Source organism: Protopterus annectens, chromosome 6.part0 (genome assembly GCF_019279795.1).
Source record: "Protopterus annectens isolate FY-2018-M chromosome 6.part0, PAN1.0, whole genome shotgun sequence".
Classification (NCBI taxonomy): domain Eukaryota; kingdom Metazoa; phylum Chordata; order Ceratodontiformes; family Protopteridae; genus Protopterus; species Protopterus annectens.
In genome coordinates this window covers 1,062,616,156-1,062,641,128 of record NC_056737.1, presented here as the reverse complement: position 1 = coordinate 1,062,641,128, position 24,973 = coordinate 1,062,616,156, and the positions used below count along the sequence as shown (strand labels likewise).

The 24,973-nt window shown below is 38.5% G+C and overlaps 1 protein-coding gene across 3 annotated transcripts in view; it reads right to left on the bottom strand.

Moving 5' to 3' along the window:
* Window positions 1-24,973, bottom strand: part of LOC122804679 (exportin-1-like) — an 873,344-nt gene that overhangs the window by 5,058 nt on the left and 843,313 nt on the right. The gene's annotated exons all lie outside the window — the stretch shown is intronic.

The window sequence follows — 24,973 nt, the reverse complement described above, 5'->3', positions numbered from 1 at the left end:
AGGAATGTTTTGACTTGCTAATTAAAAATGAAGAAGTATTACTCTTTAAAGCTGACAAAGGTGGAGCAATGGTATTGTTAGAAATGAATATGAACAAACAATGGGAGAAATGTTAACAGATAAAAAATTTTATAGATCAGTTACGATGAAGGAAGTTAAAAAAAAGTATGTACACAGATCGATTCCTGTACAGAAGAATGGTTCGATACAGGAAGGATAGATGAAAGAGCATAAATAAATGTATCTAATACCAACCCCAGAATAAGCAGGATCTTTGGAATTCCAAAGATCCATAAAAACTTAGACTCACCACCCTTAAGACCGATAGTAGAAAGTAAAACAGCAAAACTGAAGGGATGTCAGTCTTCATAGATAAACACTAACAGAAGATAGTGCCTAAGAGCAAAACCTACATAAAAGATAGCTATGACTGTCTAAACAAGATAGAAGGAATCCGTGTATCAGATGCAGATATACTAGTGACTCTAGACATCAATTCTCTGTATACCATGATTCCAAATAAGGAAGGAATGGAAACTGTTAGAATTGAATTATTAAAATCTAAAGAGTTTTCTTCGAGTACTGTGGGACTTCTAATGCAGATGACTGATATAGGACTACATTATAATTATCTGGATTTTTATGAGCAGAAGTATTTTCAGACAAATGGTGTTGCAATGGATGCAGCATTAGCCCCAAGTTATGCCAATGTCTTTATGCAAGGGTGGGAGACTGCTAACATATTAGAAAGTGAGTTCAATAAATGCATAATTAAGCTGTTGCGTTTTATTGATGATGTCCTTCTGATATGGGGAGGTTCTGAAAATGAGCTATTAAAACTCTTTGAATGTATCAATAATGTTTTCTCTTATTTAAAATTTTCCTACAATTATAATGTAGATAAAATAAATTTTTGGATCTCACTATATATAAGGAAGGGAACAAACGGATTTCTAAAATATACAAAAAAACCTTCCAGAATAATATGTATTTGCATTATTCCAGCCTACATCCAAAGAAGACAAAAATGAATATAGTTAAGGGACAGTTAAAAAGAATAAGCAGCTTAAAGGAATATAATGTGTTTGTAGAAGAAGCTAACAACTTCTGCAAAAGAATGCAAACAAGAGGTTATCCACAGAGAAGTAGAAGTCTTATTCGAAGAAGAAGCAGAAGATAGGATAATAAATTCAGCTCAAAAGAACACCACGGACAATAGGAATGTAGAAAATAGCTGTAAGACAGCATTAGCAGTACAAAATAGTACAGACTCCAACACTATAAAAACACTGTGAGGAGAAATTGGGGAATTTTGAAAGGCAATAGAGAAATTCTACAAAAGGTAGGAATGGAACCTAAGTTTGTGCAAAAGAGGGCCAAGACTATTTTCAGAGTAAACTAAATAGGCCCAAATTAGCTGAGTCAAAGAGGGGTATGGTAAAGGGCTTGAACTGTAATTATTGTCAATATCTATACACTGACAGAAATTAATTGGAAGTTGGAAAAACAGTAGTACAGATTCCTGGTAGATTTACCTGCAGTCAAAAATGTAGTGTATTTATTAATGTGTTTTTGAATGTAGATCATTTTATGTGGGGAGAACTAAGAGTGAACTGTATAAAAGAATCTATGAACATAACTATGCAATTATACATGGAGACATGAAAAATGCCATGAGTAAACATTATATAGAAAATAAATGTAAAGTAAATTTCAAATGTATAGTGATGGATGTTCTAAAAAATGAACATAATAGTATTAATGTTGAAGAAGAGTTAGGTTGGTTAGAGTATTGTTGGCAAGTTAGGTTAAATGCATGCTTCCCCCCAGGATTAAATAATAGGGAGGAGTTTATAATGTATTTAAAAAGGAAGGGGCTAAAACATTAAGTCAGTAGTATATTATATATGTGTTAAGAATATGTGTGTGTTTTGCAAGTTTTTTAGATTATTGTATTTTTAAGTAAAAAATTTCTTTTAGGAATTTCAGGTTTACTGTATGTTTAAATTAAAAGCATGTGATGAGCTAATTAGCATATACATGTTTTAATCAGGTTTTGAAGCCTTAGTCTGTAGAAGTCTCCGACTGAGAAGACGAAAGCGCTTACTATTGGCTTCTGAATAAATATAGCTGGCTTTTACTACTATACTGATACAGCATTTTATTTTTATTGTACTTTTGGACTTATTTGCTTGCTGCTAGTTGAGGAAAAAGGATAAAAGGCCTCAGAACCACATGTCTTCCATGGACTGACTCAAAGCCCTGTCACTATACTTGATACCTTGCAGACTGCTAAGAGGTGACCTGATCTCTGTCTGGCATATGAGGCATCCAATTACCCAATACTGATGGATTTACTGCACATCAGCAAATCAAATGACATTAGAAATACTTGGTCTAGGGATACAAGTCTCCTCTCCAATATCAACAGGATGGTTTGGAGGGACAGGTATGTCTTGCAGAAGAAACTGCTGCTCTGGAACAGACTCCCCATCCACATAAATCAAAGTTCATGGCTGTCTATATTCAAAAGCAACTTAGATCTACGGATGGGAAACAGAAAATTTACCCCAGGACTGCCTCTTGTGCTACTAATGGACAGAGGGAGTTCCTACATGCTTTATCCCATGCATGGGTCTCCTCAAGTTACATATGATATGATCCCAGTTATTACCATTAGGGGTAATATATAATTATCAGCCATGAGATGGGTAAAGCCAATCTCTACTCAAATGGGATATGGTAATTTAAGCAGAAAAAGAGAACTCGGCTAGGCTTAAAAAGGACCTCAAGGGCAGCGAGCCAAGTACTCACCTATGTACCTATAAAGTGTAATTCCATTAGAGGGCATCTGCTCGTGTGTAATGTTTGAATATTTTACATCCAGCAACAATACATATAGCTGGCTTTAGGCACTGGCAAACTCTGCGGTCGCTGGGGTCCCCCAACCACAACAAGTTATCTTATCTTGATATTTCTACCATGTCTGTTAAAACAACAAACGCTAGTACAGCACTTTTGTATACATAATAAACCTGGTGGGTAGTAACTCTTTGAATTTAAAGGAAATGTAAATAAGATAGCTCTAGTTATAGTAACAATGTTTTATCAAGTAACAGGCTTCACAGTTCCATTAAATAGTTTACTACTGACATAGTGCCCTTGGCTTAGTTAAGGCCTGCTGGTGGACATTCTTTCTAAAACTAACACAGCCAGCTTTAGGTACCTGCAATACCTGTGGATGCGGGGGATGGTGTTTAATTATCCTTGACTTTGAGAGCCCCACAAAACCTACTGCTGGTTATGGAAAAATATGTGAATTTTCTGATTATACTCTTTAACCTGAACAAGGCTGTGACATATAACCCTGTTAGGATATGGCTGACAATGGACATGAGCAAGGTCAGTGCTACAGCTCAGCAGCCCAGAGTGACTGATCTTAGTGCAAAGCTTGGATTTTAAGAAGAGATGAAGATTCCAGTCTTCAGGGATGATTTTTTCTTTCAGGGAGTTTTATACATACTGGCAGAACACTAGCTACTACAACTATCAACTTGTTTGCTGAAGAATTCAGTACAATGCCAAAGATCTACCAGAATAACGGCTCAAAATCAGCAGCATAGTTTAAATATTACTCTAAATCACTTAAAAAGTTAAAAGAATAACACCTTTTGCATCAACATGCATTTTTTGAAAAATAAGTATAAAACTCTGGATTTACTGACAGTCTGTAATCCTGAATGATCTATCAGCAAATCAAACATTTTATGAAAGAGCAACATTATGAGCAAAATCAGGGACAGTGAAGGGTTTGCATTATTTCTCAACAGGTAAATCAAAGTGACTCACCCCTGCTGCCGTTTGATGACTGCTTAACAGCAGCCACTGATCTGAGGTAGCTGTACCAGTATTACACAATGTATTATCATTTTCTGAAATAAATACAAAACTAGTATTGCTATGGCTTATGCTTGTGTGTGTGTAAGTAAAATAACACTGACTTTTATCTGTGCACACGTCCTATAATGCCAGTACACATACATTATCTTTCTGGCTATCAGTAATAAATGCAGCTAACAAACATTCAGATACTTAGATCTTCTAGGAGTCTGGTGGCCCCCACTCCCCAGACTGTATAAATGGATCCAGGGAGCTCCTTTAATCATTCTTGACTATGTGGGGGCCCAAAAGCTGTTGCTGGTTAGGAGAAAAATTGATAATTTTCTCATTACGTTCTTTAACCCGAACAGGGATGTGATACGGCCCTGTTAGGAAAACCTGACAATGATCTCTAGTCTGAACTACAACCATTCTTAAGCCAGCCCTGCTCAGATGTGTGTACAGAAAGCTGCTGTTGGTTAAGTAGGGGGGCTGGGGATTGTGTTGTGATTGCTTTAATTTCCATCGCAGTCAGACCTCAGAGTTGTGCACAGGAGGTCATTACATCTTGTGTTTGAGCTGATGACAGTGTGTTCATTGTTTATTTTACTTTTCTCACAGACCTCAGAGGTGAACAAATAAGTTTACTGAAGCTTGTGTAGGGGCAGTGTGTTGTCTGGGAACAACAAAGTAGAGAACATTACTGTAACTATTACTTTTTCACTTTCCTCACATTCACACATCAGGCACATATACAGGTGGCTGCCTTTGGGGGTTAGAGGTGAGGAGTGAGGAGTAAGCTATGTATATGTATGTCAACAGTCACTTGAAATACATGACTGTGGCAATTTGAACCTCTGCTTTCATCCCAATCTAACACCAGAAAGATACATAGGCAATGACTGTCTTTTTTTTGGTGGGGCGGGGGTTAGGGAGGCAGGCAGTATTCCCAGATAGGACATGTGTATCCTCACAACTGGCTTGTTAGTTTTTTGTGAGCTATTATTTTTTTCAGAATTGGACATTAAGCCTTGGGTACAACTTGTGTCTTCCTCAAAAGGAAAGAAAAATAAGTCAGAAATGTTGTTCTCACTCATGATTTTTGTTTAGGGCACAAACTGACTAAAAGGCTGGGAAAATGCTCTAAAATGCATCCAAGAACATCTACAACCCAATGGCTTCTTAGGCCCTGGTTTATTTGAGCTACTGCTGTGCTGTCTTGGTCAGGAAAGGTGTGTTGAAAGGAAGCAAGGAAAACAAACTGAACAGCAACAGTGAATTTCTTTCCTTAATCATAATTTCTGTTCACGCCATCATGGATGAAAAGGTTGTGTAAAAAGAAAAAAAACTTTAAAATGCAATTCAGAACATACAGAAAGTTATGGCTCATTGAAAAAGCTGAAGAGTAAGGCAAAGAGTGACAAAAGGAAGAAAAAAGAAATGTGCATGGCATGGGGTGCCCAAGATGGTGGGAAACAGAGGAGAGGACTGGAGAATCTGTATATGTGGGTGTGTGCAAGGGCGCCTGCAGGCAGCTGGAAGGGGGTGCACTTGCACCCCCCTGGATTTTCTTAATGCTATCTGGCAAAACACACTTTTTTTTCCACTTAGTTTGTTTTTTCCCATAAAGCCTGCATTGTTATTTGTTCAGAACTGTTAGTGGAGGTGGCGTGGCAGGCAGTCACATGACTGACGAGTCTGATGTGACGACGAGCCTCAAACTCCTCCTTAAATAATCATAGTTGCATTTTTATCATGGAAGACTGCAGGTGGACGGTGGAAGAGTATTCTTCCTGATGATGATTCCATCCTACTGAGCAAACCAAACCATCGTGTTTCGTGTGGTGAGTGGTGGAAGGACTGGACTGGTGGTGGTGCATGTGGTGTTGGTATTATTACAAGAAGAAGGTAGGTTGGGTTGGGTTTTTTTGTGCAGTGACCGACTGAACACTTGGCGCCAAAACGCAAAAGTGGCATGGCACACTTAATTGAGTGTGTGAGAGTGACTGGTGCTCTGGACTGCACCCTCGTCCTCCGTGTCTGTTATTCCCAATCCCTACATTAAAAATCACACCTTTCAACCCTCAAATGTGCACCAGTTCAACATACAGGACGTCCGACCGTCCCTCCAGGCATCATCACAATGTGATGAGCTGCCATCTTGCTTTCCTCGTGTGCTTTTCTGGCTGCCCATACTAAAGCTGGCCATCTCATACCGCACGGACGGTATCTCACAGTGTACCTGGGATTTTCAGACCCTAAAAGGTGGGTTTATATTTTGTAGACACTTTGGTGACTGAGTAGAGAGAAATATTGAGTAGTTGCGTCTTGTTTGGGATTGTGTAATTGCTTGTCTTGTTTGAAGATGTTCTTGTTATTTGTTAATACTTGACAGACGGTTAAATTTTCTAAGTTAGTGTATGGGTAGAATTGTTGTTTTCTGACTATGATGGATGTACTTTTTGCCCCATTACTGTGAGGCTGACACTCAAATATGAATCTTTTTTTTTTTCATAGAGGAGTTGCGGATGTAAAGCATATAGTACTAAGAAGTCTGAAAACTTATTTAGTGATTTCAGTTCTCAAATCATCTTAGTGGTTTGCCAGACAACTATCAATTTTATGAGGGACAGACCAAAATATGAGGTAAACATCTGGGCATTCTGCGACAATATGGACAGTTGAGAGGTCTGAAACCATGAATAATCAAGGGTAAAGGCTGAAACTGACATGATGGTTGCTAAATAAGGACAAAGCCTAAAATGGTAGGGGGGGATAAAGGCACAAAAATAGGGTTGCATTTTGTTTATTACTCTTATAAGCTCAAAACATTGCTAGACTATCAGGTTTTGTGTTAGCATGCATATCTTGAAAGATGCAAGTCTGGTATGAAAATGTGTTTGATTATTCAGTGACGGGTTATTCAGGTGGGTGGAAATTAAGCATATGTGCTTTATCTGTCTTCTTGCTGTTTTGGGGGGGGGGGGTTAGAAACTGTACTGTAGTGCATATTGTTTGGGCTGTTTCAGGTGACTGACGACAGATGCAGCCTAAAGACCAAAGAATGATGGCCTCATTGCGGATGGCTGGAGCATAAGTTCATTGGTTGTTACTAGACTGACAAGCACTGCTGTCCTTACAAGCCTAGCCGGACACTTCAAACTACATTGGTCCTCAGTATCACTGGGACATGTTAGTAGGGAGGTAACTAAGGATTTGTAGGAGGTGGTGTGTGTTAGGATAACACTTATTGATGGCACAGGACCAGGGGCCAGACCATGGTAAATTTATGATTTCCCATCCAATTTTCAAGGCTACCTTTGAATGGGTCCCAGATGAACTCTGTTTTACATGCATGGGGAGCCTGTTCTGTGGTGCTAGGATCCTTTTGGACACACGTCTGTATCTCCAGCACATTCTATGTTTACCTCTCAAGTGAAGTTCATATCCCTGGACCTAGTATTTCTGATGCTGTTTGTTTTGCACATGTCCAACAGATCCATCACAGCTAGGTCTGAGGGAAGCCCTATAAGCCATGTAAAGATCCCCTTGATACAGAAAAAATCTGGCTATGTACAGCCCCCACCCCATGGTTCAAAGCATCCACCTGTACAACGCATTCTTTGCTGTACTCTGGACTGGATAACACAGGGGCTTCTCCCAAAGCTGCTTCTTTAAGCTTCTGGAATGCCTGCTCACATGCTGTGATCCATACTACCTTATCTGGCCTGTGTATTTCTGACATCGGTACAGCACACCAACCGTACTGTTAAATATTTTTGTTTCAAATGTGTAGTTTGTGAAAATAAAAGTCTGTTTTTTTTTTCTGTCATGATTACATGGATCTGTTTTGGGGGTTTTCTTTCTTCCATTTTCCCTATCCTGGTAACTTGACCATCTTGTTGGCATTTCTGGACTGCGCCTCTACTACCAGCTACCCATTTTTCCTGATGTTAAAGACCAGCTGAGTAGTGAAAATAATATGCCCTGTATTGTTTGGCACAGAGCACCAAATAACGAACCTGCTTTGTGTTTGGCGATGGGCAGCACCAAATAACGAACCTGCTTTGTGTTTGGCGATGGGCAGCACCAAATACTGAACCTGCTTTGTGTTTGGCGATGGGCAGCACCAAATAATGAACCTGCTTTGTGTTTGGCGATGGGCAGCACCAAATAACGAACCTGCTTTGTGTTTGGCGATGGGCAGCATTCAATATTCGGTCAGTGCAGCCTTTCGGGGAATATTCCCCTCTCCAGCATAAGGTGCACTCTGCATGTCTTTTACAGTTTAACTCATTAACCCCGAGTACCTTCTCATGGATGGCACCTATGTGCTTAAACCCGAGCGTGCACAATTCTGGCACAAGTTGACACACACTTTCCCCTACATACAACTGTTTGTTTACTTGATAAGTCAGGTGGAAGCAAAAGTATGGAGGCCGAAACTCAGGAAACGGAAGTGCATATTAATAAGACAGTTGGATTAGACTGGACAAATATGTTTCATAGAGTACTCTATGTTTGATGGCTTTATGCAATAATACTGTGTGTACCTGCCTCAGGTAATCCCTTTCTGAAAATGTGTTTTGCTGTAGCTTATTAATTTAGAGTGCACCTCACTATTACGAGCAGCAACAGTTTTTTTTTATCCATCTTCAAGGTACCTGATATCTCTTTCTTTATGTTGTCTCAAGAACTGTACGCAGCATTTAAGATGAAGTCCAACCAGACGTCTGTAGAATGAAAGGATTATGTTTTTGCTTTTGGAATCTTCCCATAATGGTATAACTCCTGAATCTACACCAGTGCCTTTTCTTTACTACACTTATTTACTACTTTACTACTACAGTTGCAATTTGATATCAGTTTTCCTTGCAGAGACTGGTATGTGGAACTGTTCATAATTCCCTCCACCTTGACTAAAGCCCCAGTTCCAGCTGAAGAAAAGCAGCCCCAAAGCATTATACTGCCACTGCCATCTTCACCGTGGGGATGTTGTTCTTTTGGTGATGTGAAGTGGTGTTTTTGCGCCAAACGTATCTTCTCGAATGTGCCCAAAAAGTTCAACCCTGGTCTCACCAGACCACACACACTTTCCCACATGCTTTTGGGAGACTTGATGTCTTGTTTTGCAAATTTTAGCCTGGCCTGGATGTTTTACTGTGTAAGAAAAGGCTTTTGTCTTCCAACCCTACCTACCCTATAGTCCAGACATATGGAGAATATTGGAGATAGTTGTCACATGTAGTACACAACCAGTACTTTCCAGAAATTACTGCAGCTCTTTCAGTGTTGCTGTAGGTCTCTTGGCAGCCTCCCTGACCAGTGATCGTGTTGTCTTTTCTTAAATTTTGGAGGGATGTGCAGTTCTTTGCAACATCACTGTTGTCCCATATTTTCTCCACTGTTTGAGTGTTCCATGGTATAGCCAATGCTCTGTAAGATATAACTGCTGTACTACTTTGGCTGTACATACTAAGAAATGTTACACATGTTTCGTTGGGGAAGTGTTTAATTTTGGTGATTGTGCATACCTCAACATTCTACTGAAGGGGTTGCTTAGGTGAAGTGTTCATGCTGGTGGTTGCACGTACTAGGAAATGTTACTGAAGGGTTGTTTGGGGGAAACATTTCATTGAGGTGCATTTATACCTGGACATAGTAATGAGGATGTTGCTTGGGGAAATAATTCATTGTATATCAGGGTAGTGCTTGTGGATACATGGTATGACTGCTGAAGTGACCGCTGGCAAAATAGTTTATTGTGTCATTTTGGTGCTTGTGCATACACAATGCAAACAACTGGATGGGTTACGGGGGAAATATAGACATTGTCTGAAAATTTAATACGGTTACATTACTTAGAATACAGCACAGAAATGTAATTATAGTGTAATATGCTAGCTTATAAGACATAAGATACACCATTGAGTAAATAGTATAATGTAAAATAAGCAGACAAGAAATCACTTCTGCTTGTATTATTCTATTTGTGATTAGTAGTTGCATTAGTGAGATAAAGGTTATCACCCTCACTAACACTCTAAAAGAGAAGCCTTGATGGGTGAATGAGAAACAGAAATTTTACCCCAGGGATCACTGCAGTGGCTCTGCTGGACAGTGGCGCAGGGAACTAATGGCTCTGCTGGACAGAGGCACAGGGAACTAATCTAAGGGGGTGGCAAAAGCCAACACATTCTGGCTAGGCTTATAAATGCTCTTGGGCAAATAGCCTAGTACTTACCTATGAACTTGTTGACTACGGCCATAGAGCTACCATATTTTTTGTGCATTTTTCCTGGCTTTGTCAGTCATGTGTGGAATTTTGGTGGGAGGAAGGGCTCAGTAATATGCAAGTGTTATACTATTTTACTGAATTACTCAGGTGTTCTCTTTACTGATAATGAGTCTGTGTTACACAACAGCTGCCCAAGGTAATATAATGAATGCCTAGTCAACAGGTTATGTGCAGCAATTATCACCTTTGTCTGAGCCTGCATAAATTTGGAGTACTGAAAGAAAGGTCATTATCACATTAGCAATAAGCGCAGTTGCAATATAGCAGTGAGTCATTATCACTTGTCTGGTAAAAGTCTCAGCTGCTGTAACTGTTATTCACATAAGTAGAAGTAATTATCACTTTGATGAATGCACAAGGCACATTTTGTTTTTTCTCTGCTTGTAGTCAAGCCACCCCCTCATTCTTCATCAACTAGCTGTCCTCCAAAACCCCTGATGTTTTTTTTCCTGTGTGTGTGTATATATATATATATATATATATATATATATATATATATATATATATATATATATATATGTGTGTGTGTGTATGTATGTATGTATGTATATATATATATATATATATATATATATGTGTGTGTGTGTGTGTGTGTGTCTGTGCATATGTGTATATCGATATATATGTATGTACGCAATGTATTTCCACATATATACATATACACATGAATATCAGTATGACAGTGGCCTCTCTTGTGAGATAGGGTGATGGATCTGTAGTTCATTTAGAGGGGATTTACATGTGCCCTTTCTGTGCTCCCTTGTCAGTTACCAGCCAAGCCCTTATGCACCAAGGCCAGGAAGGTGCCTCCTCAGAGATTTGTGCCAACTGCTCTTGTGTATAATAGTTTTTTTAGATACAAACCAAAGGATTCAAAAAAATTATCACCACCGGTGCTATTTGGCATTGTGGGACTACCTAGTAGAGCATCATGATTGCACACATCTTCATGAGCCCTCCACACACACACACACACACACACACACACACATTTTAGGTTTAAATAGAGTGCGGAACTGTGTTTTTATTATTCTGATGAAGTGTTTTACGAAAATTAAAACTTTTTATGCTAGTTCAGTTTTTGTCTCTTCTGTGGTACTGGTATACAGCGAATTTTGGTGGTTAACTGTTTTGTTTATCAAATGGCAGTCACTGTTTGTGTTGTAGAATTTGAAAGCAGGGTTAGCATAGCAGCATAATTGCCTTTGGTGCAGAAGGCTGTAGGTTTTACTCCCACACCATGTAGATGAAGTGCTGATATTGCAGTGCCATTTTGACTATGGATTATTTGGTGCATTTTAAGAAAGTATAGGGGTTCTACACTCCTGTGTGTCCTCCTTTGTATAAGATTTCTAGTAACTTGTTGGATTGTCAGTCATTCCCTATTGCAATATTATCAGCTTACCACTTTTAATGTAACATAGACAATTTATTCTTCAAAGGCAGCAGGCACTGAACTTGTATATGAAACATTGAAATGTAAAGTTTTCTTAGTTACAGATCTCTTTAAGGTAGAATTATCTGGATGACTTTTACTTCTGAAAAGATTATGCTTTTTAAGTAGTATTGGTGTATTATAATGATGGAAGTATGAGTGGTATTTTATGGTCAACATTTTCTGAAATGGGTAGCTTTATCATTATTTCATACATTTTGTTTCATTGCTTTCTAGAAAAATGTTCATGACTACAAATTTAAAATACCATTCTAACAAATTGTGATGTATTATATAAGGAATATAATTTATCATGAGGGTGAATCAAACAATACATACATGTGTGCATGGCCCTATAAATGTGTGCAAGGAGCTTATGGTCTGAAAACAGCTCAAAGGTAAACTTAATCCTCCACTGTCAGATGCATTTTCTTTTAATGAGGGTTTTCATGCCATTTCAGTGAATGTGAGTTTCAAGGGCAGAGACGTTTACTGCTCATGCTGAGTCTGTTTTCATTGTGAGACTGTATTTAGCAAATGGCTATCAGTGCTTGTGCTATTTTATTTCAGTATCTGTAATAACTGTAGAAATAAATAAGAAAATTGGTTCCCTGTGTCTTTATCTAAAATATCTATGATTCTTTCCATTCGTTTACGTACAAGACCAGTCAGACTTATGGTCTATGGTTATCCATGTCAGTAGAAGGTCAAACCTTGTGCTAAGGATTAACTACTGCAGTCCTCCATTCACTAAGCATGAAGCCAATTAGTAGGATAATGTTGAACAGTGATTTTAGAGTGCTTGATACCTCATGTTTCATGCTATCCAAGAGGTATCCCAGGATATTCTCAGGGCCTATTGAGGTAGTATTCTTTGACTTGGAGAGTGCATTGAAGACTTACTTGCTAGTGATAGCCAGATGATTTATGGTCGAAGGGTGTCTTCTGAGGGGTATTGAGGGGAAGAAGGGGTGAAACTGGAATTAGATTTATCAGCCAGCAGGTTTGCTATATCCTCTGATTCCTTTTAAGTGGTTCCATTTACAATTTATTCAGCACACTGTCATGTTAGCTTTGAGGTTGTGAACAAAGCTGATGAAGGCCTTGTCATTATCTTTTGTCTCTGAGGATATTTCTGCCTCAAATCTGGCTTTGGTGGGCTTGATAAGATTTCTGAGTTGCTTATTTAGTTTGAGGGGTTTCATACCCTTCTGGGTGTGGTAGTTCCTAGTACTGGCCATGGTTTTCCTCCTTTTGTTATACAAGTTGTTGATACTGGGATTCTACCAGGGTGGCTTGTTATCTGTGTTGGTTCTCTGCTTATTCCTTGTGGGTACAGCTACCTCAGTGCAGCTGTTTACATGATGGTATAGGATTTCTGTAAACAATTTGCATAGTGGCAACAGAGTTCACATTGTTTTGGGGGATGGAAATTTAGCATGGTATAAGTCATTAACACAAGGTTTGCTTTGGAATAATTCCTAAATGTTTGAGGGATAGATGGCATCCATTTTTGAGAAGTGTTTGGACAGGTACATACCAAAAGGGGCATTATACTCAGTGATTGGCCTAATGAGTGCCAAGTAGAGGGGAACAATTATATGCCTGGATCTGGATGATATACCTTTAGATATAAGCTGTACAACGAAAAAGGATTTCCTTACAATAGTGAGTATGTTGGGCCCATTGAAGTCCCACCTTCATGAAAGTCTGTTGCATTCTTTCATTCATCCAGCACAAAACCTGTTTTGAGATTAGTACTGAATAGCCTTTATAGGCGGTTCGACATATCAGGTTTCAGACTAACCAGTAGGCAGTCTACTATGTTAGCCAGTCGCAATAGACATTATGTTCTTGGCCTTGGGTACTAACTTCAGAAATTGTTGAGAGATTTGAGGGGGTTTTAGATGCAAGTATTTTATGTGAGAATACCGGAAGATTGGTGGGATAAAGTTCAATCTGAATTAGTTGGCCAGTGAATTGGATATATCATCTTGTCCAAGTATGTGATATCATTTGTTATCAGCTCATTGCAGTGCCTAGACCCTGACAGTCCTTTAATCAGCAGCATTACTGGAGGTGTAATGAGCCACTACAGGGGTTAGGGACTGCAAGGGGAAGAAGAGTAATATTGGGGGGGGGGGGGGGGGGGCAAACTGATCTGTCCTAGTGTAAATGGAAAGGTATTTTGTTTTTTGACTTATGGAAGATGTACCTTTGGAATGAAAATGTTCATGCATCGTGTAATTACTACCGTGGCATATACTTCTGCTCAGAGATCAGCAATATAAAGGGGGCACGTGGCTTGGTCAGCAGTGTTAATGTGGATGTGGCTTGTTGAGGGGGCAGCAGCAGTCTGGGAGTTGAGTACAAATTTGAAAATCCTGGCTACACCCCTGCTCTAGAGCATATCTCCATCTGTCCAGGGTCTCCTCAAATACCTGTTCCCTAATCTCACTACAGATCACAATGTCATCTGCAAACATCATAGTCTACAGGGACTATTTATTTGCAAAAACTGTGAAGACTGTGCATAAAGCATGTATTTCTGTCCAGATAGTACTTACTGCAGTATTAAGTTTTCCTTGCATAAATATGCACGAAAGCAAAAATCAACTAGTTTTATGTATTTATTTTTCGTTGTTGTCCAGGTTAGCATGAGAAACTTGTTAATCATTGGTGATGTTGAAACACATCAAACATTTTTTAATCCCATATCTGACAGTTTTTTTTTTCGTTTGTTCAGTAACATCATTGATAGAAGAGCTGCAAGATATTTACTACAAAGGTAGCACTAGCCCCTCGGATGCTTTAGGTTGTCTATTATTGAATAAGTAGGGTATGTGATGGCACACAGTAAGGACATTAGAAATTATTTCAAACAGATTAGTAAGAAAGCCAGGTACGAGCAACATGAAGCAACAGAACCAGTTGGGTCTGTTGATGAACGTACAGAGACAGGTGCTGTCTTTGCTATGTTTGTGGAACAGCGAGAGACCCCACAAAGTGTATGTGCAGAAACTGATATTGGCCGTTACATTCAATCAGACAGAATTGATGATTTCATGAAATTCAGGTTACTGACACAACCATACATCCCTCCAGAGAATTACAACTTCAAAGCTGATGCATCAGACAAGAAGCGAGCATTCAGATATAGTTGGTTGTCTCAGTATTCACCATGGCTTGCATATTCTCCTCTTTTGAAAGGCCCACTCTGCTTAACTTGTGTATTATTTCCTCAGTCAGTTCACCGTGGGTTGCAAGGCAGCTTCATCACTAGTGTGTGCACAAAATATAATGCCTTCAATGAGTCTGCAAGAAATCACATGCAGTCATCATGGCACAAAGGTCTACTGAAGATGCTGCCAATTTTTCTTGTACACGACAGAAGCCAGAAACAGCTGTTATTCCACAGCTAGATGTAGCAGTAGCAAAACAAATTGCAGAGAACCGAAAGAAATTGGAACCAATTTTATCTACCATTATTTACTGTGCAACCCATGACATTCCTCTTCGTGGAAAAGAAGGCTCTGGTGGAAGTTTCTGTGACTTATTAGATTCTCGTATTGAAGCTAGCAACACAATATTAAAACAGCACAGTGAAACAGCTGCAGGAAATGCTCGGTACACATCCCATAGGGTGCAAAATGAGTTGTTGGCAGAATGCGAACACGTACTTCGAAAGGAGATTGTTTGTGCAGCGCGTAGGGCAACTGGATTTAGTGTATTGGCAGATGAAACTGCAGATATCTCGGGCATTGAGCAGTTGTCATTGGGCATTCGGTTTGTTGATGGTGATTGTATTCGAGAAGAGTTTATGGGTTTTGTTCCCATTGTTGTGAGAGATGCACAGTCTGTATCAAATGTCATTGTCAGTGAATGCATAAAGTACGGTCTAGACTTGGAAAAATTACTCGGACAAGGCTATGATGGCTGCTCCATAATGGCAAGCATCCAGAATGGTGTTCAGGCAAAGATTCGTGAAAAGTATCCAAAAGCAGCCTTTATCCACTGCGCATCTCACAGACTAAACCTTGTAGTCAATGATCTGAATGATGTTCCTGAAATACATAGTGCTGTTGGTGTTATCAAGAAGATTATTAATTTTTTTCGTGATAGTCCAAAACGACGAGCATTGGTACCAAATATACCTCTTCTGTGTGAGACACGATGGACTGAGAAATATAAATCCATTCGTGTGTTTAGTCAAACCTTTGACAAATATTTCACTGCCTCGCTGATCTTCAGAAGATCACTGCTGGTGAAACCAGACAAAATGCACATATATTACTCAGTGCTTGCTCTTCATGCACGTTTCTTATTTCTCTCTTCATTATTGCAAATTACTCATCAGTTCTTGAGCCCGTTGCCCAGATGTTGCAGTCTGTTCAACTTGATATAATAAAGGCTCAACAACACATCATCAGACTCATTGAAATATTCAAGGAGCACCGTAACCATGCTGAAGAGCACTTTAGGAATGACATTCTCAGTAAGGCAAGATCAATAGCAGGTAAACTTGGTATCGAGTTAGTGTTGCCAAGGATTTGCAGTCGACAAACACAGTAGCCATGGATTTTGAGAGTTATTACAGAACGAGTGTTTATATTCCCTTTCCTGACTCATTAGTTTCTTCACGGATGTCTCGCTTTTCCAGCAGGAACACTGCTCTGTTCAACTTATTTTATCTGCATCCTTAAATGATGCAAAACCTAGAACGTGAATAATTCCGAAAACGAATTGCAGTCAGTAACGAACTATATCATATCGACAATTTGGAATTAGAGATGATGAACTGGTTCGACTATTGGCATACTAAGGTGCCAGATATAGCCAAAACAGTGGACTTTGCTGACTTGTTGCAACACTGTGATTTCTTTTCTGCTGTTAAGCAAGCAGTTCTGATTGTGTTGACCTTACCAGCCACTACCTGCACCATTGAACGATCGTTCAGCACTCTGAGACGGGTCAAGACCTGGTTAAGGTGTACAATGACTGATGATAGACTTTCAGCACTGTGCATGATTACTGCTCATCGTGAACGTGTCATTCGTGAAAAGAAACAGCTCATCAGTAAAGTTATTGATGCTTTTGGCACCCACAGCAGACGCTTACAATTTATATTTACGTCACAGGAGTCATAGGCCTAAACTGACCATGTAGTTCATTCAGTATTTTTTTTTGCTTTTTAATTGCAGTTACCCACAAAATGTATAATTTCTAAACAAATGAGTTTGATACTACAGTTCCATTGGTCTTATTTCATACTAGAAATCCACAGATGATGAGGTGATTTCAAGCAGCACAAGCAAAGGATACTGTCTGTAGTACCCACGGTTAATGAACATTCTGAAAATTAAACCTGGAATCGCACATGTACAGAGCAGCAGCATAAAGACAGTAAATAAAACAGAGTTAGTGAAATCTTTCTAAGGCTGTTAGTGCATTCAATCAAAAAACCTTCCGGATGGATGCTGCTGTGTTCTAAAATGCATTTTAGAACACAGCAGCATCCATCCGGAAGGTTTTTTGCTTGAATGTACTGGATTGTCTTCCTTTGGTTGGATCAAGTCAGCATCGAGCATTGTTGGGTATACTAAGGCTGTTAGTGCAGGGAGATTTTTAGTGAAAATTGACAAATCCTTATCCCCTTAAGCAGCAAAAGTTAAGTGGAGTGATAAGAGGAAGGAGTTTAGTACAGCCAAGAGGGGTGACTCCCTGGACTTCTGAAGTATTACAGACTGCAATAAAAGGATTTGTAATTATTAAAAGTTTATGTTGGTTCACCAAGAAGTTTAACTGGGCCTTTTTTGTTGTCACAAAGGTCAAAGGCATATACAAAATTATGTTCAGAAATGCAAAGTATAGCACAATAGCAAGACTAGTTCACATAGGTACTTGCTAGTCTGTTGATCCGTAAAGATCTTTCGAAATCTATCACAGCATTCCCCTTGTATATCTCACATTTTATTAACCCTGAGGCAAGCTGAATATTAACATGATGGTCCTGTGTAAGAGGGACAAGGCTACTAAAATCAGGAATGAAATTAGGGTTATCCATCCAGATTACGGTTAAGTAGAGAAAGAGATCTACTTTGCTTTGTGGAGAGGAAGATCATTCCAAAGAAGAGGGAGTCTATTTGATACACATCCGTCCTTCCCACATTTATGTTGCAGTACAGATTGACACCTGTTGAGCAAGTGTTTATGCCCTCATTGCAATTATGAATGTGCAGGAGTTTTGACAGGACTGAGGTTATGCACGTGTAGCACAAAACTGTCCTCAGTAGCCTTTGACACCAAGAAGAGTGGCAAGGCTTAGAGGTGGTCCACATAGTTTTTGGATTTATGCACTTGATGGATGTTGACATTTAAAAGATGCCTTTAGGTGGTAAAATTATATCCAGAATCTGGAACAAATGCACATAGCAAGGAGGATGGCCTCCCTGTTGTAGAAGTAGCAGACCACAAAAATCACAAAAACTGATAGACCAAAGAAGAGCCATAAAGACGATAGAGTGAACTATTGAGGATAAGAAGGAAATTATGTATTGTTACTATTATTTAAACAGCCCAGAATTTCCAGACACAAGGTATATAAAAAGATTAAGAGAGACATTACAGGAATTAAACTGTCAGAAGCCTCAAATAAAAACGTGTCTTAATTACTACAACAGATGTGTGAAAAACTGTATGTATAGACCAAGAAACTTTGATCCGTTTGAAAAAAAGGAGCATCCGAGGAGGTATGAATATATAAATAAAACCTAGAACTTTTTGTAAAGTGTAAAAAAAGAAATATAGACATGGGGAAGAAGAGATTTGATATGGTGCAATATGCATGCAAAGGGGAAAGCCAAATTAATCAGTATAAAGAAGGCAGCCCCAAAGATATTCAAAGAGAAATACAGGCGAAGGCATCCAGATATGCAACATTTCACAATAAAAGTCACAGAGGGAATGTAGAAAATAAGATTAATAAAGTAGAATTAAAAAAGCAAAATCGAAGTTTAAGTTACGGAGTGCCTGGAAAGTGAAGGATTTGGTGTAGGTCTAACACACAACACAGGTTACATCACAGCATGATGTAACGAGTTCCCAAAGTAAGGAGAAACAGGAAGATCAGGAGACATATGAAGAAGAAATATGGACATGGGAAAGAAAAGAGATTTAATATGGTGCAATTTCTATGCAAAGGAGAAAGCAAAACTAATCAATACAAAAAGAACAGCAGCAATGATATTTGAAGACACATACAGACAAAGGAATCTGGAGATAGAAAACTTGACAATACGGAAAATACAAAGACAAACAGAAAAAGGAGAAAAGGAGACAGTAACGGAAAAGTTATAGTAGTAGAAACTGAGGTTATGGAGTACCTGCAAAGTGAATGATTCAGTGTAGAAAATCTAATTCAGAAAGCCTCTCAAATCACAACATGATAGATCGATAGACATCCAATTAAGTGGAAACCAATGGAACGGGAAGCAATTGGTCACACATGCCAATGCCATATGAATATATTTAGGAGTTTTCACAGGAAACCCGTATAAACGTTCACTTGAAGCTGGACAGCAACAGAAGGAACAGGAAACTGTAACTGTGGAAAGTGTGCAGTCAATGCTGAGGAGTGATACTGATTGGCCAATGAGTTGCCATATGTCAGATTGTCAGAGCAATGGATGACATAGGATGAAACAGTGTGCCACAGGAAGATGCTATAGAACTTTGTATAGAATGCTCACTGCAAATGGAAAACAAAAAACGTGTCCTCAGTTTAGAAGAAAATGAGCTAAGAGTTGCTTGATTTGGTAGAGAGAGACATTATTAAGATAAATTATGAAAACAGACTTCAGAAGGTCAGTAAAACCCAGAAAGTTAGAAGTTTGATAAAACAAGTGAAACAAGTAATTAGGACTGTCCATAGAGATTCATGCGATATAACAGAAGTAAACAGGCTATATTACTATGCAGCTAATTTGATAACTGATAACGTTTTTGAGCCACAAGAACACAGGGTAGTGAGAGAAAGGAAGGTGAGAAATTGAATGCCATCATGGAAGCAAGTATCTATAAAGCAATTGAGGCAGGGGTTGTCACCGTGTCACTGACTATAGAAGAGGGAACAGATTTACAAAAATACTTACAAAGATAGATGTGATAAAGGTAGTGCGAAGTATTAGAACAGCTTAGGATGTATCCTGTACTATCGCAAATAAAGTAAAAATCTCAGCACAGGAAGAATAAGTTAGAAGATACACAGATAAATATAAGGAAAAAGTACAAAATAAGCAATTTATTGATGACCCAACAATTTTTTAGAGAATTTGGAAATGAGGTAAAAGGAATTGACAAAAAACAGATATATTTTGGAGAAGTACTTATGAAGATCCTGCACAACATAACAAAGATGCTAAATGGATAGAAGTAAAAGAATAACAAGTTTAAAGGGACAAGATATGAAATGGGATGACTTAACAGCCAGAGATTAACACAAAGTCAAATCCTATAATTGGAAAACCCCAGGCCCAGATGCAGTACGTAACGTCTGCCTAAAAGTATTAACATCTTTGCACAAAGATTTATCCATGAGTAAGAACTATGTATATATGCACCCCAAACAGACACCAACCGAACTAAGAGGAGGAAAAACAATGCTCCTACTTAACAGTGAACTTGCATGCTACCCTAAACCAATAACTTTCCTTGGTTCCGACGATGTATAAACTCTGCACTGGAACTGATGCTAACACAGTTTATAGTCATTTAGAAGAAAACTCAATTATAGCAGTAGAACAAATGGGCAATACAGAAGGTCATATGGAACAAAGGATCAGTTGTTAAAGTCATACTAGAGAACTGTAAAAGAGGCAAGAATCTAAGTAGGGCATGGACTGACTTCAAAAAAAGAATCTGATAGTATCCCACACATTCAAGGACAAGAGTGCTTAAAAATGTAACGTACACTTTACACTGATCGACTACATTACAATGATGATGATGATGAAACAGTGGCAGACCTCTTTGCAATTAAGCTATGATAAAGGACAAATTATTATTCCAGGGATAAAAATTAAATGGGGGGAATTCTGGGGTGACTGTCAGTGACACCACTGCTATTCTTTCTTGCCCTATAATTTGGCTCCTAGAAACAAACAGTGTAAAGACCTCTCATCTTCTCTTTATCGATGATGCAAAACTGTATAGCTTATCATAGGAAGACCTGAAAGCACAACGACAAGTTGTCAAAACGTTTTCAGATGATAACAGAATGACATGACCATTTGGTCTTTATACATGTGCAAAGGCAACCTTCAAAGCAGGACAATTGCAGCATCAAGAAAACATCAATTTGGGACAAGAATGTGATATGAAAGAACTTGAGCAAGAGGGAGTATATAAATATTTGACAACAGATGAAGGGTCAATAAAACATGAACAAATGCAAATAAAACTTGGTAAGGAGTATTTGGAACACTTAAATTAATCCTGAAAACAGCATTGACCTCTAAGAACAAAATTCAAGCTGTAACTCAATTTGTTCTTCCTCTCCCAAACTACAGTTGTGAGATGATTGGCCCCAAAACGTGTTGGATATATTAAACAGGAAAACAAAAAGGATGCTTCATGCCCTCCAAATGATTTATAAAAAAATCAGTGCATACCAACATTATATATTCCCCCTTCTGAAGGAGGGACGGGCCTCCTTGAAATTGATTACATGTACAGATCTGCAATCCTGGGATACACACATCTGACCTCACAAGACTCAACATACTGAAAGTTTTGAAACATGATTAGAATAACTATTGGTTTTGTTCACATTTCTGTGAAAGATGCACACACTATGCATTCATTGACAATGACATCTGATACACAGTACGGCCTAGACTTGGACAAGTTACTCGGACAAGGCTATGATGGCTGCTTCATAATGGCAAGCATCCAGTGTTCAAGCAAAGATTCGTGAAAAGTATCCAAAAGCAGCCTTTACAAGGTTTAGTCTGAGAAGCACAGTAGAGTGGCTAGTCAGTGTGATCTGAATGATGGTCTTGAAATATGTAGTGCTGTTGATGTTATCAAGATTCATTTTTTTTCTGTGACAGTCCAAAATGATGAGCATTGGTACCAAATATACCTCTTCTGTCGAGACATGATGGACCGAGAAATATAAATCCATTCATGTGTTTAGTCAGAAGTTTGATAAAATATTTGACTGCCTGGCTGATCTTCAGAAGAGCACTGTCAGTGAAACCAGACAAAATGCACATACAATATGTTACTCAATGCTTGCTCTTCATGCACATTTCTTATTTCTCATTCCATTATTGCAAATTACTCAACAGTTATTGAGCCTATTGCCCAGATGTTGCAATCTGTTCAACTTGGTAAAGGCTGAACATCATATCAGCAGTCTTACTGAAATAGACCACATTAGGAATGACAATCTCAGTAAAGCAAGAATCAAGATCACTAGCAGATAAAGCCATGAGTAAACTGTTTATATGCGCACCCGGAACAAACACCAACCTAGCTAATGAGAAAAAATGCTCCTACTTAAACCTGAACCTGCAAACGTCCCTGAAAATTATAGGCCAATAACTTGCCTCTTGACACTGTATAAACTTTACACTGGAATTTATGCTGACTGAGTTTATAGTCATTTAGAAGAAAGCTCAGTTATGGCAATAGAATAAAAGGGCAGTAAAAGAAAGTCATACGGAATAAAAAATCATTTATTGTTAAAGTCATAGTGGAGAATTGTAAAACAGGCAAGAATCTAAGTACAACATGGATTGACTACAAAAACATTTGATAGTATCACACATTCATGTATAAAAGAGCACTTTAAAATGTATAACGTACACTTTACACTGAGCGATTACATGACAGTGACCATGAAACAGTGGCAGAGCACTTTGCAATTAAGCCATGATGAAGGACAAATTATTATTTCAGGGATAAAACTTCAATGGGGAATACTCCAGGGTGACTCTGTCACTGGCTGCTACTCTGTTTTGCCCTATAATTTGGCTCCTAGAAAGCAACAGTGTGTAAAGACCTCTCATCTTCTCTTTGTCAATGATTTAAAACTGTAGAGCTCAGAGGAGGACAACTGCAAGTCAGACGATATAAGAGTGTCAGTCTTGATAAATGTGCAAAACAAACCTTTAAAGCAGGAAAACTGCAGCACCAAGAAAACATCAGTTTGGTACAAGAATGTGATATAAAACAACTTCAGCAAGAGGGAGTGTACAAATATTTGGGAATGGGAACTGATAAACGATCAACAATAAAACATGAGCAAATGCAAATCAAACTTACTAAGGAATACTTTAGATGACGTAAATTAATCCTGAAAACAGCATTTACATCTAGGAACACAATCCAAGCTATAAACCAATTTGCTCTTTCTGTCCTAACTTAATTTTGTGTGCTTGACTGACCTCAATGTGTTGCATAGATTATATAGGAAAACAAGGATGCTTCTTACTCACCAAATGATTTATAAAAAATCAGTGCATACCAAGATTATATATTTTCCACATTCTGAAGAAGGGATATTCCTCCTTGAAATTGATTACATGTACAGATCTGCAATCATGGGACTCCACACATCTGCTGACCTCACAAATGTAGTGAAAGTGTTGAAAAATGAGAATAAATTTAAGATACATGACTTCTCTACTTTTCCCTGCTTAGGCTTGCAGAAGCATATCGGCATCAAGCAGAAATGGAAATCAAACCAGAAGTAGATAAAAATCGGGCAGCAACTGAATGTACCAAGAAACAAAAGAATACAAGGTGATAGACCAATTGAGAAGATGAAAAAATGTGGAAAATGCATAAATATAGTTGCAAGTATAGAACACTTCTGGAAGAACCTCATGCTAATCAGGAACAAAAGCAGGAATGGTCAAGGTGAGGTGAATTCAAACCAAGAGATGAAAAGTCAATATTGGTGGCAAAAGATAGTGGACTATCATGTACACATTGGTTTACAATGTCCACTGCACATGTGGGAGAAACAGACAAATGTAGGTTTTGTAAAACAGAACTGGAAACAGTTGAAGTTGAACACCTCGTTGATGGTTGCAACATACTAACGGTAGAAGGACACTGTATACTGTCAAGCATAATAATGTGGCAAGACTGTTGCACTGTTCATTGTGCAAACATTATGGTACTGAAGTGGCTGAAAAACACTGGAAACATGAGCTGCAATTTAAGCATCATAGAAAATGCTAAAGCCTACATCACATGGGATCATCCTCCATTACCAACAGCTCAAAAGACAGATGCTAGAAAAGCAGATATTAGTGGTCCAAGAGAAGAAGACAAAAGTAGCATTGATCATTGAACTCTCCATACCCACTGACTACAGTGTGTTATGTACAGAGAGACACAAAGTCAGACTCATACTATATCAGGATTTGTAGGCAGAAATGAGAGCAGTGTGGAAGAAAGATACCCAGGCAGTTCCAGTAGTAGTAGGAGCAATGGGTCTTATTAAAAAAAGAATATACTTTCGTACTTAGACATGTTACCACTGCATGTAACTCCATACGAATTGCAGGTGGACTGAGGAGTCATTACTGGGCACATTCATTGCAGGTACTCTGAAGAGCACTTTGGCAGACATCAAAGATTGACGACACAGTACTGATTTCGTGAACTTTAATCGTACTTTTATTTAGGAATGCAGTACATTCCTGTCACGATGCTAGAAACCCCAAATATTTGCTCTATCCATCTATCGACTTTCTAAGGAGGTATTACAAGGTAGGTAGGGAGATTTATGTGTGTCATACCTGTCAAATGTACAGATTTCAGTGTCCAGATTTCTGCTTTATATTTTTAGTCTGTTCCTCATAAAAATCATTTTTTTTTTGGTACAAATCACTGGGGTGATGAGCTAACCATTAAAGTTAATAAATAATGACATGCATTTCAGTTTCAGACTTCATATCATTCAGAAAATGCATTCTAATACAAATCCTTTTATTCTAGCAACTTTCTCAATGTGTTCCCAATTTTGGGCCTTACACATTACTTGTGCTATGACATGAGATTGACAGGTAGGGGTGTGTATCAGAGGAAGGTAGTATACCCCATGGGCCGTGCCTCAGCTATCCAGGTTTTTGCAGAACATCCAGATTTTTGCCTCATATTCCACCTGAAAAGGATTGTAGTTGCTAATTAGTGAGACAGACATTTTCAGTTTTACGTGTCATATCCTTTAGAAAAATGCTTACTAACACAAATCCTGTTGTTATTCTAGCAACTTAACTTTATAAGTTCATCAGAGCAATATTTTTAATCTGTCCCTGTTTATTTGTCCAGATTTCTTTTACTAA